We start from the raw sequence: 18,347 nt of genomic DNA, 5'->3' as shown, positions 1-18,347 counted from the left end.
TAGGAGGCAGCGCCTCTGCGTTGCCTCCTAAGCCCGGCGCAGGCATTCGGCTCAGGAATGCACAATTAGATTTAGATCATTAAAAAGAAATCTATACAAAAGGTTTCCAGATTATTTTGAGGAAACCTGTTACCCCAAGGCAGCAAGTGTACTCTCCCCAGATCCATGGCCCGTCTAATAACCCCAGTGGTAGCATTGCTGCTGTTCTCAACTTTGTAAAAAAAAATGTTTTTTTGTAAAAGGAGCTTAGTGAGAACTCTAGGACTAGCTTAAACACAGTGTGGGGAGTGCATAGCTGGAAGGGATTCTTTTGTTAAAAAATCAGTAAAGATTCATGGAGTGGAAGGACAATGAGGGGTGGGGGAACGAGAGGGAGCCTTGCTGATTTTCAAGCATAGAAAATAAGCTAGTATCAGCATGTTGTAGCAGCACACCAGGGAAACTATAGCCAGGAAGAAAGGGCGGAAGACAATCGTGTGGTTGTTGAATAAGCAAAGAGTGTAGGATTGCCTGGTGAAAAAAGCCCCATCCCTTTAATTGAGAGTTAATGAGATGTTATTTACCAGGCTATGAGTTAGATCTCACTTAGACTTCCAGGGCCACAAGGAGAGGTAATTTTTGTTGATTCCTCTCCTCCAACAGCAGCCCAAAATACTGTGTAAAATGCTAAATATTTCTCAGCAATTAATATACACTGTAAGAATCTCATGAAGCCAGGGTCAAAAAGTTTCTGGTTTGAATGCTAGGAAAATGCAGTAGAAAACAGCGAGAGTCCAGTAGCACTTTAAAGACTAACAAAATTTCTGGCAGGGTCTGAGCTTTCGAGAGCCACAGCTCACTTCGTCAGATACAGCTAGAATGTGATTCCATCTATCCTTAAGTAGGGTGAATTAGAAACAATAGCAATGTACATGTCAAAAGCAAGTAAATGACATTAGCATGCATGATTGTATTAGGTGTGATATGTAGAGGGGTAGTAGATGTGGAGAAATCAGCATTGGTAATGAGACAGGAATCCCAGATCTCTATTCAGTTCAGGAGAATGCATAGTCTTGAGCTTCATTATTAGTTGTAATTTAGCTGTCTCTCTTTCTAATCTCCCTTTGAAATCCTTTTTGTAAGAGAATTGCTACTTCCAACAACTGAATGTCCTGGAAGGTTAAAATGTCCCCCCCCCCCTGGTTTCTGAATGTTGTGGTTTCTGATATCAGACTTATGTCCATTTAATCTTTGTCACAGGGACTGGCCTGTTTGTCCAGTGTAGAGGGTAGAAGGGCATTGCTGGCACACGATGGCATAAATCACATTAGAAGATGAACAGGAGTATGAACCTGAGACAGAATGGCTGACGTTGCTGGGCCCAGTGATGGTGTTGCTAGGATCTATATGAGAGTAAAGTTGACATCTTGGTTTGTTGCAGGCGTTGGTGCCAGAGTCCATGCTACTGTTAAGTAGTTTATCCTTGCGGGTGAGAAGTTGTTTTAGCTTAGCAGTTACCCTGGACACAAATTGTTTCTTTGAGGAAAGAAATCTAAATCCTCTGAAACAAACATGTGGTAAATGCACAGGTATTGTACGCAGAGCCAACTGTCTGGAGAGCTGCCAGCACCTGACCAGATCATGAATAGCACACGGCAGTACTCTTGAGCTACCGAGTCTCCAGAATGTACCACCAGTTACCACTCTGTGCCACCCTGGGAGCAGACACATGTATTATTATTTATTTAGTACATTTTTATCCCACCATTTCTCCAAGGAGCTCAAGGAGACATACGTAGCTCTGCTCTCCCATTTTATACTCACAGCAACAGCCCTGTGGGGTAGGGCAGAGCGAGAGAGACTGAGTCATCCAAGGTCACCCAGTAGGGTTGCCAACCTCCGGGTACTAGCTGGAGATCTCTCCTGACAACTTCGGGTCTTTGTGTTGATTGTGTATGCCGTTTCTGACTGCCAGAGATTGCCTTGTTCTCCTCCTGCGTTTTACCCGTGTTTTCAGAGACCTGTTTTATTTTGGATGTGAAAACGCGGGCAAAGCACGGGGAAACGCAGGGGGAAAGCAAGGCGACCTCTGACTGTCGGAAACGGCATGCATAATGAACACAAAGACCCGAAGTCGTCGGGGTGGGGGGGGGTTGGAGGGTGACGGTGAGTGAAACAGCCATGCGTAAAAGACCATAGGTGCATAATCAACAGAGCAGTGTGTGGTTATGCCCTGCAGAGGGCAGCAGAGGAAGAAAGAGATATAGTACAGTAGGGCTGAATTATGATTCCGGGGCAGGTATGTTTCATCTTGAAGCCAGTTCTCTCCAGCTTCATGCAGAGAAACACCCATTCCCCCTGTTTCTCTATGAGCTGGTACAAGGAGTGAACAATTGTTTTGCTACTCAGGGGAGGGAATCTCTCCTGCCTGCCCCCTTCTCCAGCCAGATGCATACCTTGCACATCTGCCCATATGTTAGGCAGATGCCGGGGGGGAGGGGTTGATCTCGCTTAGAATCCCAGACTCACACCTGCATTCCAATAAATGGAACCAAAAATAGATCAGAGAGTTAGATGGAGAAATCCTTAGTTTCTTAGGTTGGTTAGTCTGCATGCAATTGGTCCAAAATCGTTCCATGAGCTTCATGGGGATTTGAACTCAGGTCTTTCCGGGTCCAATACATTATCCACCACAGTATATGACTTCTTGCTATAACACAGCACAACAGGCTACTTTATTGATGCAGAGGTCATATCATCCAAGTGAGAGGACAATAGTTTTGTCTTTTTTAATCTGAATAGGGAAAAGATGGAGCACGGACGTCTGTTCAAGTTTTAAAAAAAAAGGGCTTGTAAAATAATTTCATAATTCTTTACAGTATTTTGCTTTAAGATTGAAACTTCAGTGGTTTGAGTGGTGTTTCATATTGGAGAAACTAGCTCACTGGGAGAGAACTGCAAATGTCCAGGTTGCATTCAACACTTACTGGTCCAAAGAAGAATTCCATGCAAAGTTATCTGCCTTGACTCGCTATCCAGTTCAACATATACCTCCTAAACCATTCTGATTTATTTTTTTGTTTGGGACCATCTCAGCTCTCAGGACTCTGCCCTTTGAGATGGGAGGCCAGATTTTAGAGAGGAACAAAATCTAGGGTAGCCAGCTTTTAAACTGGCCCTCTAGCTGACCAGGCCACCGTCTGGAGGTTGGCAACCCTATCTTTGCAGTAGACCACCATGCATCTCCGCCCATCTTCTTGCTGCTTGCAGTGGGAAGTTCACACCCCAGGCAAGTTCTTTGCCCCCTTCATTAGCCTTGATTCTTCCTGCTGCTACTGCTGCAGACACTTGGAGATCTTCCATCTTCCCCTGTTCTGTTCCTGGAAGCCCTCCTGTGGGCCTCTCTTTTCTGCATGGAAGTGTCAATCGTCTGCCCGACTAGAAAAGTTTGAAGCAGCTGTGGGACTGGTAGGTTTTTTTTTAATAGGCGGAAATTGCATTCTGGCCAGTAAAAGCCAGATGCAACAGATGTGGAGAAATGAAGCACATATTGCTGGGCGGCAGGAGGGCTCGGAAGAACAGATTTTAAAATGGGCTTTGTTGGCTGCTGCTCAGGCTCTCTGTCTCCCCCCCCCCAAAAAAAAAAAACTTAGCTAGTTGATCAATCCACAGTGAGATGTGCAAAATTCAGGCTGGCTCTCACCAAATACAGACTGAAGAACGCCAGAAGAAGACAAATGAGACCAAAAAGACTTCTTCATAAACCAGACTGCATACTGAGGAAAGTTAGATCATTTATGTAACATTACTAGGCTCCAGAATCTATTTCATGATCATTCTGAACTCCAGAATATGGTTTTTGATTTATCACTTGTTGGCCAAGACTCTTTTAACCCACCTGCAAAGTGGATAATTAGAGAGGGCCTCCAAGAATATGGGGAATATCTTTCCTTCCTTATAATGCAGGACGTATTAGGTGACAAAGCTTCCGATCAGAGGCAACTGAGAAAGCTGAGGCTGTCTGTATTTCCATATTTGTCACCATGTGCATTTTTCATTGTTAATTATTATTTCTATCCCGCCATTCCTCCAAGGCTCTCAGGATGGCATAGTTGGGGGAGTGATGCAGGCAGTGTTCCATCTCCATGACCAGGTACATTAGGGTTGCCCGGTCCCTCTTCGCCACCAGCGGGAGGTTTTTGGGGTGGAGCCTGAGGAGGGCGGGGTTTGGGGAGGGGAGAAACTTCAATGTCATAGAGTCCAATTGCCGAAGTGGCCATTTTTTCCAGGTGATCTCTATCAGCTGGAGATCAGTTGTAGTAGCAGGAGATCTCCAGCCCCCACCCGGAGGCTGACAGCCCTATAGATCTATGCACTGCAAATGTAAATTCATTAAAGACTGGTTCAATTGATATAATTCCTAGGGAATTGTGGAAATTGTAATTTTGGGAGGGTGGTACTCTAAAGTCCAAACTAGACATTATGATATTTTGAGAATTGGATCTGGGTTCCCCTGACACAACAAGGGATGCCAGCCTCCAGGTGGGACCTGGGGATCCCCTGGAATTACAGCTCATTTCCAGACTACAGAGATCAGTTCACCTAGAGAAAATGGCCGCTTTGGCCATTGGACTCTATGGCATTGAAGTTCCTCCCCTCCCCAAACCCCGCCCTCCTCAGGCTCCGTCCCAAAAACCTCCCGCCGGTGGCGAAGAGGGACCTGGCATACCTAGCCTTTATCCTATGCTGTTTTCCCTATCTGGGAAGGGAGGTGCCCTTTTGGGGACCTTCATGAGTATTGACACATGCTCAAAAGTTTGGCCTTAACACCCAGTTGCCAACCCCCAGGTGGTGGCTGGAGATCTCCCCCTATTACAACCGATCTCCAGGCGACAGAGATCAGTTCCCCTGGGGGAAAAGGCTGCTTTGGAGGATGGACTCTATGGCATTATTATACCCCATTGAAGTGCCTCCCCTCCCCAAATCCCACCCTCCTCAGGCTCCACTCCCAGAATCTCCAGGTATTTCCCAACCCAGAGCTGGCAATCCTGCCTTAAGACCTCTCTGAGCCACAGTCCACAGGATGTCTTGGGGCAGGAGCCATGCCAGTTAAAATAGTTCAAGAAAAAATCAGTGAAGAGTCCTGGCAGTGCTTTAAAGTTTATTTTGGCATGCATTCTCATTAGACAAGCGTCTGCTTCATCAGTCCCATGAAACCGACAGCCAGACTCTAGCCATGATAGATGAGTTCGCTGCTTTTGTGGTGCCGCAGGATTCTTTGTGGTTTGTAATGCAAGCGTCCAATTAACAGGGCCGCTCTTCCAAAATTGGTTAAGGCTTGTAGTGCAGATATGGGGATGATGGATCCGGTCAGGTTTTTTACCCAGGGACCTGTTTGACCTCAAATTTGAAATGTGGTCAAAACGCGGGGAAACACAGGAGGAGAGCGAGGCGACCTCTGACGGTCGGAAACGCCGTGCATGATCAAAACAAAGACCTGAATTCGTTGGAGGGGTGACCGCAAGGGAAACAGCCATGCGTAAAAGGCCAATGCGTTAGGGTTGCCAAGTTTAAAACTGTCCCCCAAGCTGTCCTTTTAAAATCAACTTAAACTGCAATGCAGGATTGCTGACTTCAGTGTGGCAAATTCCTGGAGATTTGGGCAGGTTACTTAGCAAGGTTGTGATGCCACAGAGTCCTCTGAGAGAACTGATCTGGTGATGGGTTGTAATTCTAGAGCTCCAGGCCCTACCTGAAGTTGGCAACCCAAGCAATAATCAGGGGGTGTTAATTACTACCACTTAGGGTTGCCAGCTTCCCGGTACTAGCTGGAGATCTGCTATTACAACTGATCTCCAGCCGAGAGAGTCAGTTCACCTGGAGAAAATGGACGCTTTGGCAATTGGACTCTATGGCACTGAAGTCCCTCCCCTCTCTGCCCTCCTCAGGCACCGCCCCCAAAATCTCCAGGTGTTTCCCAACCCAGAGCTGGCAACCCTATAGATTTAGCACTTCCTGGTCAATAAACAGTCTGGTGTTAGTGCTGCAGTAGACAGAGAGTTGGATGTAGATTTGGGAGTCCTGGTTCAAATCCTTATGATTCTTACTGAATGACCTTGGGCTAATTCATCTCAGGTGAATGTACCTTAGGGTTGCCAATTCTAGAGCTCCAGGCCCTACCTGAAGTTGGCAACCCAAGCAATAATCAGGGGGTGTTATTTACCACCACGTAGGGTTGCCAGCTTCCCGGTACTAGCTGGAGATCTCCTGCTGTTACAACTGATCTCCAGCTGACAGAGATCAGTTCACCTGGAGAAAATGGCCACTTTGGTAATTGGACTCTATGGCATTGAAGTCCCTCCCCTCCCCACACCCCGCCCTCCTCAGGCTCTGACCCAAAAACCTCCCACCAGTGGCGAAGGGGGACCTGGCAATCCTACCTCCATGCCATGAAAGGCTTCCACTGCCCACTTCCACTCTATTAAAGAGACAGGACATTTCTTTCCTGTTCACTTGGCAGTCTTCAGTATTTCCCAATTCTTTTCATTGCTATGGCCTCCGTAACATGTGGCTTTTGTCCATGCTGATCCCACGATCCCCAGCATGGCTTTTTTTGGGTGGTCAAGGGGGACCTCTTCTTTATTTTCACTCGCAGAAAAGCTGGGTAGAGATAACCTATGCTTTTCCCACCTAAAACAGCGCTTCCTGGTAGGGTTGCCAACTCCGGGTTGAGAAATTCCTAGAGATTTGGGGGCAGAACCTGGGGAGGATAGAAGTTTTTGAGGGGAAGGGAACTGAGGAGGGATGTGATGCCACAGAGCCTGTCCTCTAAAGCTGCCATTTGCTCCAGGGAAACTGATCTCTGTAGTATATGCCAGGAGAGCTCCAGGCCCACCTGGAGGATGGCAACCATAGTTTCTTGGTTGGTAAAATACGGACCCCAAGAGTGCTCTTAACTTCTGCAGATTAACTCTCTGCTCGTAGGGATGCCAGCTTCCAGGTGGGACCTGGGGACCCCCTGAAATAACAGCTCATCTCCACACTACAGAGATCTGTTCTCCTGGAGCAAATGGATGTGTGGTGTAGTGGTTAAGAGCAGTGGTTTGGAGCGGTGGACTCTGATCTGGAGAACCGGGTTTGATTCCCCACTCCTCCACGTGAGCGGCAGACGCTAATCTGGTGAACTGGGTTGGTTTCCCCACTCCTCCACATGAAGCCAGCGGGGTGACCTTGGGCTAGTCACAGCTCTCTCAGCCGCACCTACCTCACAGGGTGTCTTGTTGCAGGGAAGGGAAGGTGATTATCAGCCGGTTTGAGTCTCTCTTAAGTGGTAGAGAAAGTCGGCATATAAAAACCAACTCTTCTTCTTCTTCTGCGTGGAGGGTGGGCTTGGTGGCATTGTATCCCACTGAAGTTCCTGTCCGCCCCAGGCTCCATCCCCAAATCTCCTGGAGTTTCCCAGCTTGCTTCTACCCCCATCCCCCACCAGTGACCAGGGGGGACCTGGCAACACTATCGACTTGCCTTCTCCCGTCGTAATATTGCAACAGTGATAATTATTAAATTAATTTGTGATAATTATTAAATTAATCTGCACGTAAATGCAGATGACGACACCAAAAGCAGCGCCTGGCAGAAGTTTCCCTTCTGGGCAGCTTGTAAAGGAACAGGAACCTCTGTAAGGGGCTGGAAATAGCAGCCCTATTCAGATTTCAGCCCTATTGGCAGAATCTTTGTATCCGCACCCTTCCAAGGCGGCGCGGGTGGGGTGGGTGGGTTTGGGGGTGGGGGGTTGCATCTGCATTTGACTTGTCAATGCCAGGATTAGCAGTACAATAGAGCTGGCGATAGGATCCTGCGGCTGGCTCATCGTCCTCCCCCTTCTTTGGGCCCCAGATGGATTTGGCAGGATCTTGGCTAAGACACTGAATATGTCCGGGAGAAAAGCATTAGCAGGACCAGGTGTAACAGGGACAGCAATTTGGGGAGGGACTGGGAGTGTGTGGAAGGAGTTTGTGCTCCTCTGATAAGATCAAAGCGAGGGTTTGATGCTTTGGAACAGAAATGTGTTTTCAGAGTGTTCTTGATCAAAGATGGAGTGAGCTAATGGCATAATGTTGCTTTCCCCCCCCCACTTCTGTGCTTTTAATAGCTGCATGACAATCAAATTCAGCATAGCATAGTGGTTAGCATGTCAGACTAGGACCCAGGAGATCCAGGTTTGAATCCTGACTCTGCTATTAGGGTTGCCACCGGTGGGGTTTTTTTTGGGGCAGAGCCAGAGAAAGGCGGGGTTTGGGGAGGGGAGGGACTTCAATGCCATAGAGCCCAATTGCCAAAGGCGGCCATTTTCTCCAGGTGAACTGATCTCTATTGGCTGGAGATCAGTAGTAATAGCAGGAAATCTCCTGCTAGTACCTGGAGGTTACAACCCAAAAAATACAGTCACAACTTAATATAGATGCAAATTCTTTGTTAAAAAAATTGTCAACACACCCCTATAAACTATACAATTCACCAACAAGTGTACACATGCAAAGTATCAAAAAGGTACAAGATCTTTCTCATATCAGATAAGTATAATAAATATTTTGTTTTTACTCTAGTTAACAATATTGTCTATAAAAGACTAATCATATATGAATTCTTGTTTCAGATGCCAGGTAGAAGAAGAAGACGGCCGTTTCTTTCTTCTTCAGTTCCTCTTCAGAACCTTAGGTTTACCAGTTGGTATATTCCTTCATTTTTACATAAGTTCTTTCCTTTATTCAATGAATAAATGTAAAAATGAAGGAATATACCAACTGGTAAACTTAAGGGTCTGAAGAGGAACTGAAGAAGAAAGAAACGGCCATCTTCCTCTTCTACCTGGCATCTGAAACAAGAATTCATATATGATTAATCTTTGATAGACAATATTGTTAACTAGAGTAAAAACAAAATATTTATTATACTTATCTGATATGAGAAAGATCTTGTACCTTTTTGATACTTTGTATGTGTACACTAGTTGGTGGATTGTATAGTTTATAGGGGTGTGTTGACAATTTTTGTAACAAAGAATTTGCATCTATATTAAGTTGTGACTGTATTTTTCAGGTTGTAACTAACATTTGTACAGCAGTGTCTATTTTTTGCTAAGTACCTGGAGGTTGGCAACCCTATCTGCCATGGAAGCACCCAGGGTGATTTTGGGCCAGTTATTTTCTCAAGGTTACCGCATTACTCCCAGCAATGTATTAAGAGTTTGAAAATGTTATAAAAAATACTGTTCACACTTTCTATGAATTCCCACCAATGTATTAAGAGTTTGAAACTGTTATAAAAAATACTGTTCGCACTTTGTTTGGCCCCTTTAGCTGTGAAGACGTCTTCAAACCATTTTTTAGCCATGGCATCCAAAAACCATTTTAAAGTGGTGTTTTTTATAACACTTTCAAACTCTTAATACATCGCTGGGAATACATAATGCGGTAACCCCCTCTCTCAGCCCAGCCAACCTCAAAGGGTTGTTGGGGTTGTAAGGATGAATGATAGGAGAGGGAAGTGATGTTATAAAACCACTTTGGGTCCCCATTAACTTAAAAAAAATTCAACAGATGCACCTTTCCAAGAATGGACTTGGTGACCGTAGAGTTGCCAGGTCCCCCCTGGCTCCCATGGGGATGGGGGGGGGGGTTAGGGCTACCAGATCAAGGTTGGGAAACTTCTGGGGATTTGGGGATGGAGCCTGGGGAGGACAGGGACCTCAGTGGGGTACAATGCCATTTAGTCCACCCTCCAAAGCATCTATTTCCTCCAGGGGAACTGATCTCTGTAGTCTGGAGATGAGCTGTAATTCCAGGGGATCCCCAGGTCCCGTGTGGAGGCTGGCACCCCTAGGTGATAGGGAACGCTCCCCTGTTGAATTTCTGCCATTTTAAAAGGCACAGAAATCCTGCCTGGGAAATAATTCCAGAGAGGTATCCGCGTTAGTCCGTTGCAGAAAAAATTAGTAGAAGTCTTGGGGCGCCTTAAAGACTAACAACAATGTGTTACAAACAAATGTGTTAGTCTTTAAGGAGCTACAAGACACCTGCTTGTTCCTAGCTAGAAAGCAGGAGAAAGGGGAAATCCTTGTGATCTGTAAAAAAGAGGATAGAAATTACTGGATTAGCAGGTTCTAAAGAAGTAGCAGGTTGGTTCTTGTAGGTTATCCGGGCTGTGTAACCGTGGTCTTGGAATTTTCTTTCCTGACGTTTCGCCAGCAACTGTGGCAGGCATCTTCAGAGTAGTAACACTGAAGGACAGTGTCTCTGAAGTAGCAGGTTCTTTCCGAAAAGAAGGAAGAAACAGAGGAGAACTATAGGGAACGGTAGCCTGCTTCTCACTTCCTCTAGAGCAGAGGTTCCCAAACCTTTTGAGTCGTGGAGCACTTTTCAGGAGAGAAATTTGTCACAGAGCACTAATTTTCACCTAGCACCTATATACTAAACCGAATGACAGTAGTATTTTTTCTTTCCAGTTTCTTCATGGAGCATTAGGAGATGTTTCGCGGAGCACCAAGTGCTCCACGGAGCACAGTTTGGGAACCTCTGCTCTAGAGGATGCCCCGTCATGCTAACCCTAATATTGATTCTCATCAGTATGCCCAGAATTAAATATACCTGTTTGGTATTGCTGTTTATTTCCTTTGCAAACACTGACCCCTAGCGAATGAAAAAAGAATCCCAACATTTCTTGCTTCTTTGAGCATCCCCCATTTCCCCTCTTTCCTGTATTACCTTGAGCTAGAGGAGACCTTTGAAGGTAGGGTTGCCAGGTCACAACCGGTGGGAGGTTTTTGGGGCGGAGCCTGAGGAGGGCAGGGTTTGGGGAGGGGAGGTACTTCAATACCATAGAGTCCAATTGCCAAAGGCGGCCGTTTTCTCCAGGTGAACCGATCTCTATCGGCTGGAGATTAGTTGTAATAGCAGATCTCCTGCTACTACCTGGAGTTTGGCAACCCTATTTGAAGGTGTGGGGCAGGAAAACCTATTTGGTGAGCCATCCTGCATCAGCCAAAAGCCTTCCTTCTCCAACAGAGCACTACACAGAGACCCGAGCCCCCTCCTGCGTAGGTGGCAAAGTTTCTAAGGTCGTCAGGAATAACCTCCTCCCCGCTAAGTGACATGCCTTTCCACTCTGGGTTTTCCCATTTCAAGGCCAAGGCAGCTGGTAATAGGTAAACCCCGTCTCTCTCTCTCTCCCACCCCCCCTCATCTCTCATGTTCCAGGACACGCTATTTTTAGGTACCCGGAGAGGCAGCCTGTTTACGCAGGAAACACAAGTTTGGCCTCAGGTGACAGGGAACCACATGTGATTCCCCAAACTCAAAAGTTAGCACAAGGCATGTGGTGGGGGGGTAGTGTGACCACCAATGCCTACGGTGACCTGGCCCTTGGGGACTTGAGGGGAAGGGCCGTAGCTCAGTGGTAGAGCATCTGCTTGGCAATGGCATGCAGAAGGTCCCAGGTTCAATCTCCAGCATCTCCAGTTAAAGGGACTAGGCAAGTAGGCGATGTGAAAGACCTCTGCTTGAGACCCTAGAGAGCCGCTGCCTGTCTGAGTAGACAATACTGACTTTGATGGACCAAGGGCCTGATTCAGTATAAGGCAGCTTCATGTGTTCATTGACTTACCCACTTCTTGACTATCTATCCCTTTGGGGGAGGGATTGTTTACCTCAAATACTGTCCACAGCAGTGGTCTTGACCCCTTCTAGACCCAGGAAGGAGGCACCTTTAACCCCAGACTTCAACTAGAATTGTTGACTGGTTTGTGGAGGGGGAAAAAAAGCCATCTCAAATCTATTATATTTTTTCCAAGCTCAAGGTGACGAACCTGGTTCTCTCTTCTTCTGTTTTATCCTCATGACCGTGTGAGGTGAGGTAGGATGAAAGGGAGAGAGAGAGTGAACAGCTTGTGTAGGGTTACCCAGTAGGGTTCCCAAGTCTTGGAAAGCACAAATTTGGCAAGGGGAAGGGGTTTACCAGGAACGGGATTCACCTGCCAAAAGTCAGGGGAAAGGAAAGCCCAAAGGCATCTTAAAGCCCACCCACCGTGTCCTCTTGGCTCCATTTTGATAGGTTCAGAATTATTCAGATTACTTAGATAAATTGAGGCGGATTCTCAGGCAAAGCTACCTGGGAAATTTAGATTTTGAGGGAACCAATCAATAAAAATGGGCTTTTCTCCTGTTCCCTTGATTTTAAGGGGGTTTGAGTGCTAAAGTGTCCCATTGCTACACGGCTTCCAGGGATAAACCTGGAATTGACATAAACGCATCACGCACGGCTGTGCACACGTGCAATCGTCACTCTGAGGAGACCGGTGGATTGCCCACCAATTCCAGCAACCCGGCAACCCTACCTGGTACCCATTCCTTCTTCCCCAAAGGATCTGCTCCCCCCAAACAAAGATCCAGACCTGGCTTTCCTCAACCACACTGAATCAGACGGTGGTTCAGAAGATCCCAGGAAGCATTATCTCTGGGTCTGCAAGAAGTACCTCTCAGAAGCAGTTACCCCCATCACAGGAGGACGCTTGGCTTGCCGCCTCCCACTGTTTTGCGATTGGCGCCATGCCAGATGGCAGCTGTTTGGTGGCGGTGGTGCCCTTTCTTTGTTCCCATAAATTCAAAGGTGCCTACAGGCTCAAGTAGGGGATCCTCATGGAACTAGGGCCTGATTTAGGGTTGCCAGGTTCCTCTTCGCCACTGGTGGGAGGTTTTTGGGGCGGAGCCTGAGGAGGGCGGGGTTTGGGATGGGGAGGGGCTTCAATGCCATATTTTCCAATTGCCAAAGCAGCCATTTTCTCCAGGTGAACTGATCTCTGTCGGCTGGAGATCAGTTGTAATAGCAGGAGATCTCCAGCTACTATCTGGAGGTTAGTTAACCATGAAATAGCAGAAAATACGCAAAGTTTTATACTGCAATCTTTTTAGTTAGATATATGTTTCACAAATATTCACATTATATTAAAGTTCATATATGAATTTGTACAATCACAATATATCAGTTGACAATTGCAGTATAAAACTTTGCATATTTTCTGCTATTTCATGGTTGACTAACTACTTATATAGCAGGCTAACTTCATATTTGTTCCACTACCTGGAGGTTGGCAACCCTAGCCTGATAGGTTTACACTCCAGCGCATCTGATGAAGTGAGCTCTTTGATTCACAAAAGCTTATACTGGAATTAATTTGGTTAGTCTTGAAGGTGCCACTGGTCTCCTGTTTTATTGTGCTGCTACAGACTAAGGCTGCCGGCTTTCGAACTGATCCCTCTACCTGTCCCTTGAGTGCCAATTCGATCTGTGTCAGCGATCAGGTGATCTGTTTTAGCTCCATGCTCTGAAAAGCTTCAGCTGGCCCATTTCCCCTCATTGAACCTCTGATAACCGAACAGAGAGGGGGGGGGGTTTCCCTAGCCAGTTGGCAAACTTTTAAAAGTTTTATTTATTTTCAAATTTGTAGCCCTCCCTCCCTAGCAAGCTGGCTCAGGGCGGGTAAGACTGACCCAGCTACCTTACCTGGAAGATACACTATTTGACAATTATCTGGCTGTGTGCTGGCCAAGAGGCCTCGCTGGATGTAGCCGAATCCTCGTGGATTCTTAGGATAACCTCTTGCCAATCAAATCAGGCAGGCAATTTGATTCCTCTAGGGGGCGTCCTCACCCTCAGCTGTCCTCGCATCCCAAGCTGTGCCTTTAGAAGAAGCATCCAGTTCCCCTAAGTCTCGCTTGTCGGGCCAATTTTTTGGTGCCCGGGCCGCACTGGAATCTGCGATATTCTGACCGTCCGTCTATATTTAAACCTTGCCGTCTCAGCAGAGCAGCAGGATGACTGGGCCTCCGAGAAAGGGACCCGGGAGACCCTGTGCCCTAAGTGAAGGCAAGGGGAAGGTGTGGAGGGCTGGGGAACGGGTCATTCTGGGTAGACCCCGAGCTAAACAAATGCCTCTTCACCTCGGCCGCCCTCCAGGAGGGCTTTGTTGACAGAATCCCAGGTGCATTTTTACTTATAGGATCATAGAGTCACAGAGTTGGAATAGGGTGGGGTTAGGGTTGCCAACTTCCGGGTACTACGGGAAATCACAGGCACTTATGGCAAAGACACAAATTATAGACAAAAGTATGCTGTTACAAAAGTCTATTCTAAACACAAAGTGTAACAGCATACTTTTGTCTATAATTTGTGTCTTTGCCATAAGTGACTGTGATTTCCAGTAACTTCCAGGTTCTAGCTGGAGATCTCCTGCGATTACAACTGATCTCCAGCCTATAGAGATCAGTTCCCCTGGAGAAAATGGCCGCTTTGGCAATTGGACTCTATGTCCCTCCGCTCCTCAAACTCCACCCTCCTAAAAATCTCCCGCTGGTGGCGAAGAGGGACCCGGCAACCCTAGGTGGGATAGGGTTGCCAGGTCCCTCTTCACCGCCGGTGGGAGGTTTGTGGGGCGGACCCTGAGGAGGGTGGGGTTTGAGGACGGGAGGGACTTCAATGCCATAGAGTCCAATTGCCAAAGCGGCCATTTTCTCCAGGGGAACTGAACTCTGTCGGCTGGAGATCAGTTGTAATAGCAGGAGATCTCTAGCTAGTACCTGGAGGTTGGCAACCCTATTGTGGGGGGTAAAGGCATAGAAAAATCCAGGGCACAGCCTCGTTTTCCCTTCTCAATAAATTAACAAGTGTCTTGTACTTTATTGCAGATAAATAAACAGGGTGAGATACCTTTCTCTTCTCAATCACATTCAAGATGGTGGTGTGGGAAGGGGGGGATTGTTATACAAGGTAACAGAAAGGTAGAAAGTTCATTCTGGGGTAAAGCAAAGGCAGTGTTCTGTAAACGAAGCTTGAAATCCAGAGACCCACGGTCCATTTCCACTGGATTCAGGGACGTCTGGTTAAGACAGGTTGGGCGTCAAGCGGAAGCACTCACAAAAATGCCGTTGTCTCTTCTGTTTTCGTTCAGGATAAGGCCTGAGCCCCCCCCCCCATTTCCAAGAAGGTTATTCAGCATCCATCAGGAAGGGCACCCCAACATTTGCCAACGCAGCAAGTTTCCAGCGTGGTGTAGTGGTTAAGAGCGGTGGTTTGGAGCGGTGGACTCTAATCTGGTGAACCGGGTTGGTTTCCCCACTCCTCCACACGAAGCCAGCGGGGTGACCTTGGGCTAGTCACAGTTCTCTCCGAGCTCTCTCAGCCCCACCTACCTCACAGGGTGTCGGTTGTGGGGAGGGGAAGGGAAGGTGACTGTAAGCCGGTTTGCGTCTTCCTTAAGTGGTAGAGAGAGTTGGCAAAGAAAAACCCACTCTTCTTCTTCCCCTTCCCCTGATTGATCAGGTTGTCCCCTATGCAGTGCTTTAAAAGGATATGGCGTTCTGGGACCATCTTTGAAGAAAGCAATGGGCGACCTCTTTAGGCAAAAAGCAGTAGCTAAACTGAGAAGTGGCCCGAGTTTCTCAAAACACACTCAGCAGGCAAAGTGACAGTGCTTCGGATGGCAGAAGATGGAGATCCTTTTGTCCAGAGTGCTGTAGAAGGTTGCTTTTGTTGGCCAAAGCCCGTTGCCTGAGTAGATGGAAGATTTATTTCCTTGTGAAATACCTCGAGAAATTGAGGCTGAGGCTCCCTTCTGCTGGAGCCCGTGGAGTTTCCGCTGAGCAACAGCGGAGTAATCAGTACAATAAATAGCATCAACACCTGAGGTTCACTTGCTTGGTAGTCATCCTTCCTTGTAAGGAACTGCTCCAGTTGGAGACAGGGAGCCTTTCCACACCCTTCGTATGGGGTAGGGGCCTTGCCAGGAGAAGATTTGAGTCACTGAAATAAATGATGGTGTCAGCAGTGTGGGAATGAGGACTTCACTTGAAGCCCTCACATTTCCAAGACATGAAGATTCCTTGTGTGGAGAAGAACTGGAGACTCTTTGCCAAAGGGCTGTATTATTGGCTGGTAATACAACGTAGCTACGGCTTATTTTTAACTAGGCAGCATTGATTCGATTGATTGCTTATGCTTAAGTTTCTATACAATAGTTGCACTGGAGTTACTGTCCATGCTTAACTAGTGCATATATTTAGCAATAGTTTAACTAGTTTAAATGACTTGGAAGTAAGTCCCACTGGGTTTGGCAGTAGCTTACTTCCCTCTAAGTATGCATAGGGTTGCATACTTTGGCGATGTTAGGTACTTCCACATGGAGCAAGTTTTCTAAGGGTCCCTCTGCTGCAGCTGCAAATGCAGAGGCATTTGTGGCAGCAGGGGTGTGTGTGTCCGCGTGGTGACTCTCCCTGCACTTTTTTTTGTCTCACTCCCCAGTGGCTGCAACCTCCCATCACGGGAGGACTTTGGAAAAATTAGCAATTGGTTTATTGCTACAGCTTAAAGCTTTACATGTACATTTCAGATTTTTTAAAAAAACAACAGTAATTAAAATAGGCCAATTAGCCATTTGTAAAAACGAGTTATTTGTAATTCGCAGCGTAGCTGCAAGGGACTCTCCTTGCATGAACCCCAAAGTTTGGTAAAGTTTGGGTCAGGGGGTCCAATTTTATGGGGTCCTGAAGGGATCGACCCCCTCCTCCATAGAGAAGCAGATTACAATGCTTCTGTACGGAGGGGGGGACCCCCTTCGGAACCCCATGAAATTGGACCCCCTGACCCAATATTCACCAAGCTTTGGGGTCATGCAAGGAGAGTCCCTTGAAGCTACCCTGAACATTTGGGAAGTCTACCTCCAAAAATGCCCCCACAGGAGCTTCAAAATTTTTTGCCCATAGACTATAATGGACCTGATTTTTTTTGGGAAACCCATAAATAAAGCAGAATACCCATATTTACTGGTATGGGTATTGGCTTATTTCGGGTCTACCGAAAAACATCAGTCCCAATAAACCCAAACCTGAAATTTACCAATATTTTCTTTTGCACAACCCGAGAAGTGAGCTGTGGCTCCCAAAAGCTCACACCCTGCCAGAAATGTTGTTAGTCTTTAAGGTGCTACTGGACTCTTGCTCTTTTCTAATGGGGCGAGCAGGTGTGCAGATGAGAGCCACGTACTTCTCAGTTTAAAAAAAGGGTAAAGGTACCCTGTGCAAGCACCGGGTCATTCCTGACCCACGGAGTGACGTCACATCCCGACGTTTACTAGGCAGACTTTGTTTTACGGGGTCGTTTGCCAGTGCCTTCCCCAGTCATCTTCCCTTTACCCCCAGCAAGCTGGGTACTCATTTGACTGACCTCGGGAGGATGGAAGGCTGAGTCAACCTCGAGCCGGCTACCTGAAACCAACTCCCGTCGGGATGGAACCCAGGTCGTGAGCAGAGCTTGGACTGCAGTACTGCAACTTACCCCTCTGCATCACAGGGCTCATACTTCTCAGTTACTCTGTGTTTATTGTTCCCTATAGTGCAGTTGCTCCATGGTCACAATATACACAGTGGCAGCTCTGTTTTCATGGCAGAGTTCCTGAGTCTTCAGCAGCTGCAGCCTTCCCCATGGCTACATCTCCATTAAAAACACAGAAACCCTATCAGGGGGGGAAACATGATTGCACTCCTATTTATTGCCATTGGTACACACAGTAGCATCCACCATTACAGAGTGGTTCAGCCACACACAACAGAAACGCCTAAATGCAACCTAGCATTGACTTGATTGCGTACGTGGCACTTATGGTGTACCATTTGTAAAATGCATCCCCCTTTTAGCTGCAGGAGCCCCGTGGCGCAGAGTGTTAAGCTGCAGTACTGCAGTCAAAAGATCTGCTCACGACCTGAGTTCGATCCCGACGGAAGTCGGTTTCAGGTAGACGGCTCAAGGTTGACTCAGCCTTCCATCCTTCCGAGGTCGGTGAAATGAGTACCCAGCTTGCTGGGGGTAAAGGGAAGATGACTGGGGAAGGCACTGGCAAACCACCCCGCAAACAAAGTCTGCCTAGTAAACGTCGGGATGTGACGTCACCCCATGGGTCAGGAATGACCCGGTGCTTGCACAGGGGACCTTTACCTTTACCTTTAGCTGCAAGCCGTGAACGTGAATCTTTTAACCTGGCGAGTAAGAGACACTCCAGCCATTCAGCACACCAATGGAGTATGGCCTTTTATGCAGGGGTGTTTCCCCGCGGTCACCCCCTGCCGACTGCTTCAGGGCTTCCTTTTGATTATGCATGCCTTTCCCGACCGTCAGAGGTCGCCTTGTTCTCCCCGTGTGTTTTGCCAGCATTATCCAGATTCTGGCTAAAACAGCATCCGGAAAACACGGGCAAAACACTCAGGGAAAGCGAGGCGACCTCTGATGGTCAGGAAAGGCCTGCATAATCAAAAGGAAGCCCCGAA

The sequence above is a fragment of the Euleptes europaea genome, chromosome 18 (assembly GCF_029931775.1).
Source record: "Euleptes europaea isolate rEulEur1 chromosome 18, rEulEur1.hap1, whole genome shotgun sequence".
Lineage (NCBI taxonomy): Eukaryota > Metazoa > Chordata > Lepidosauria > Squamata > Sphaerodactylidae > Euleptes > Euleptes europaea.
Note: the sequence above shows the minus strand (reverse complement) of the source record.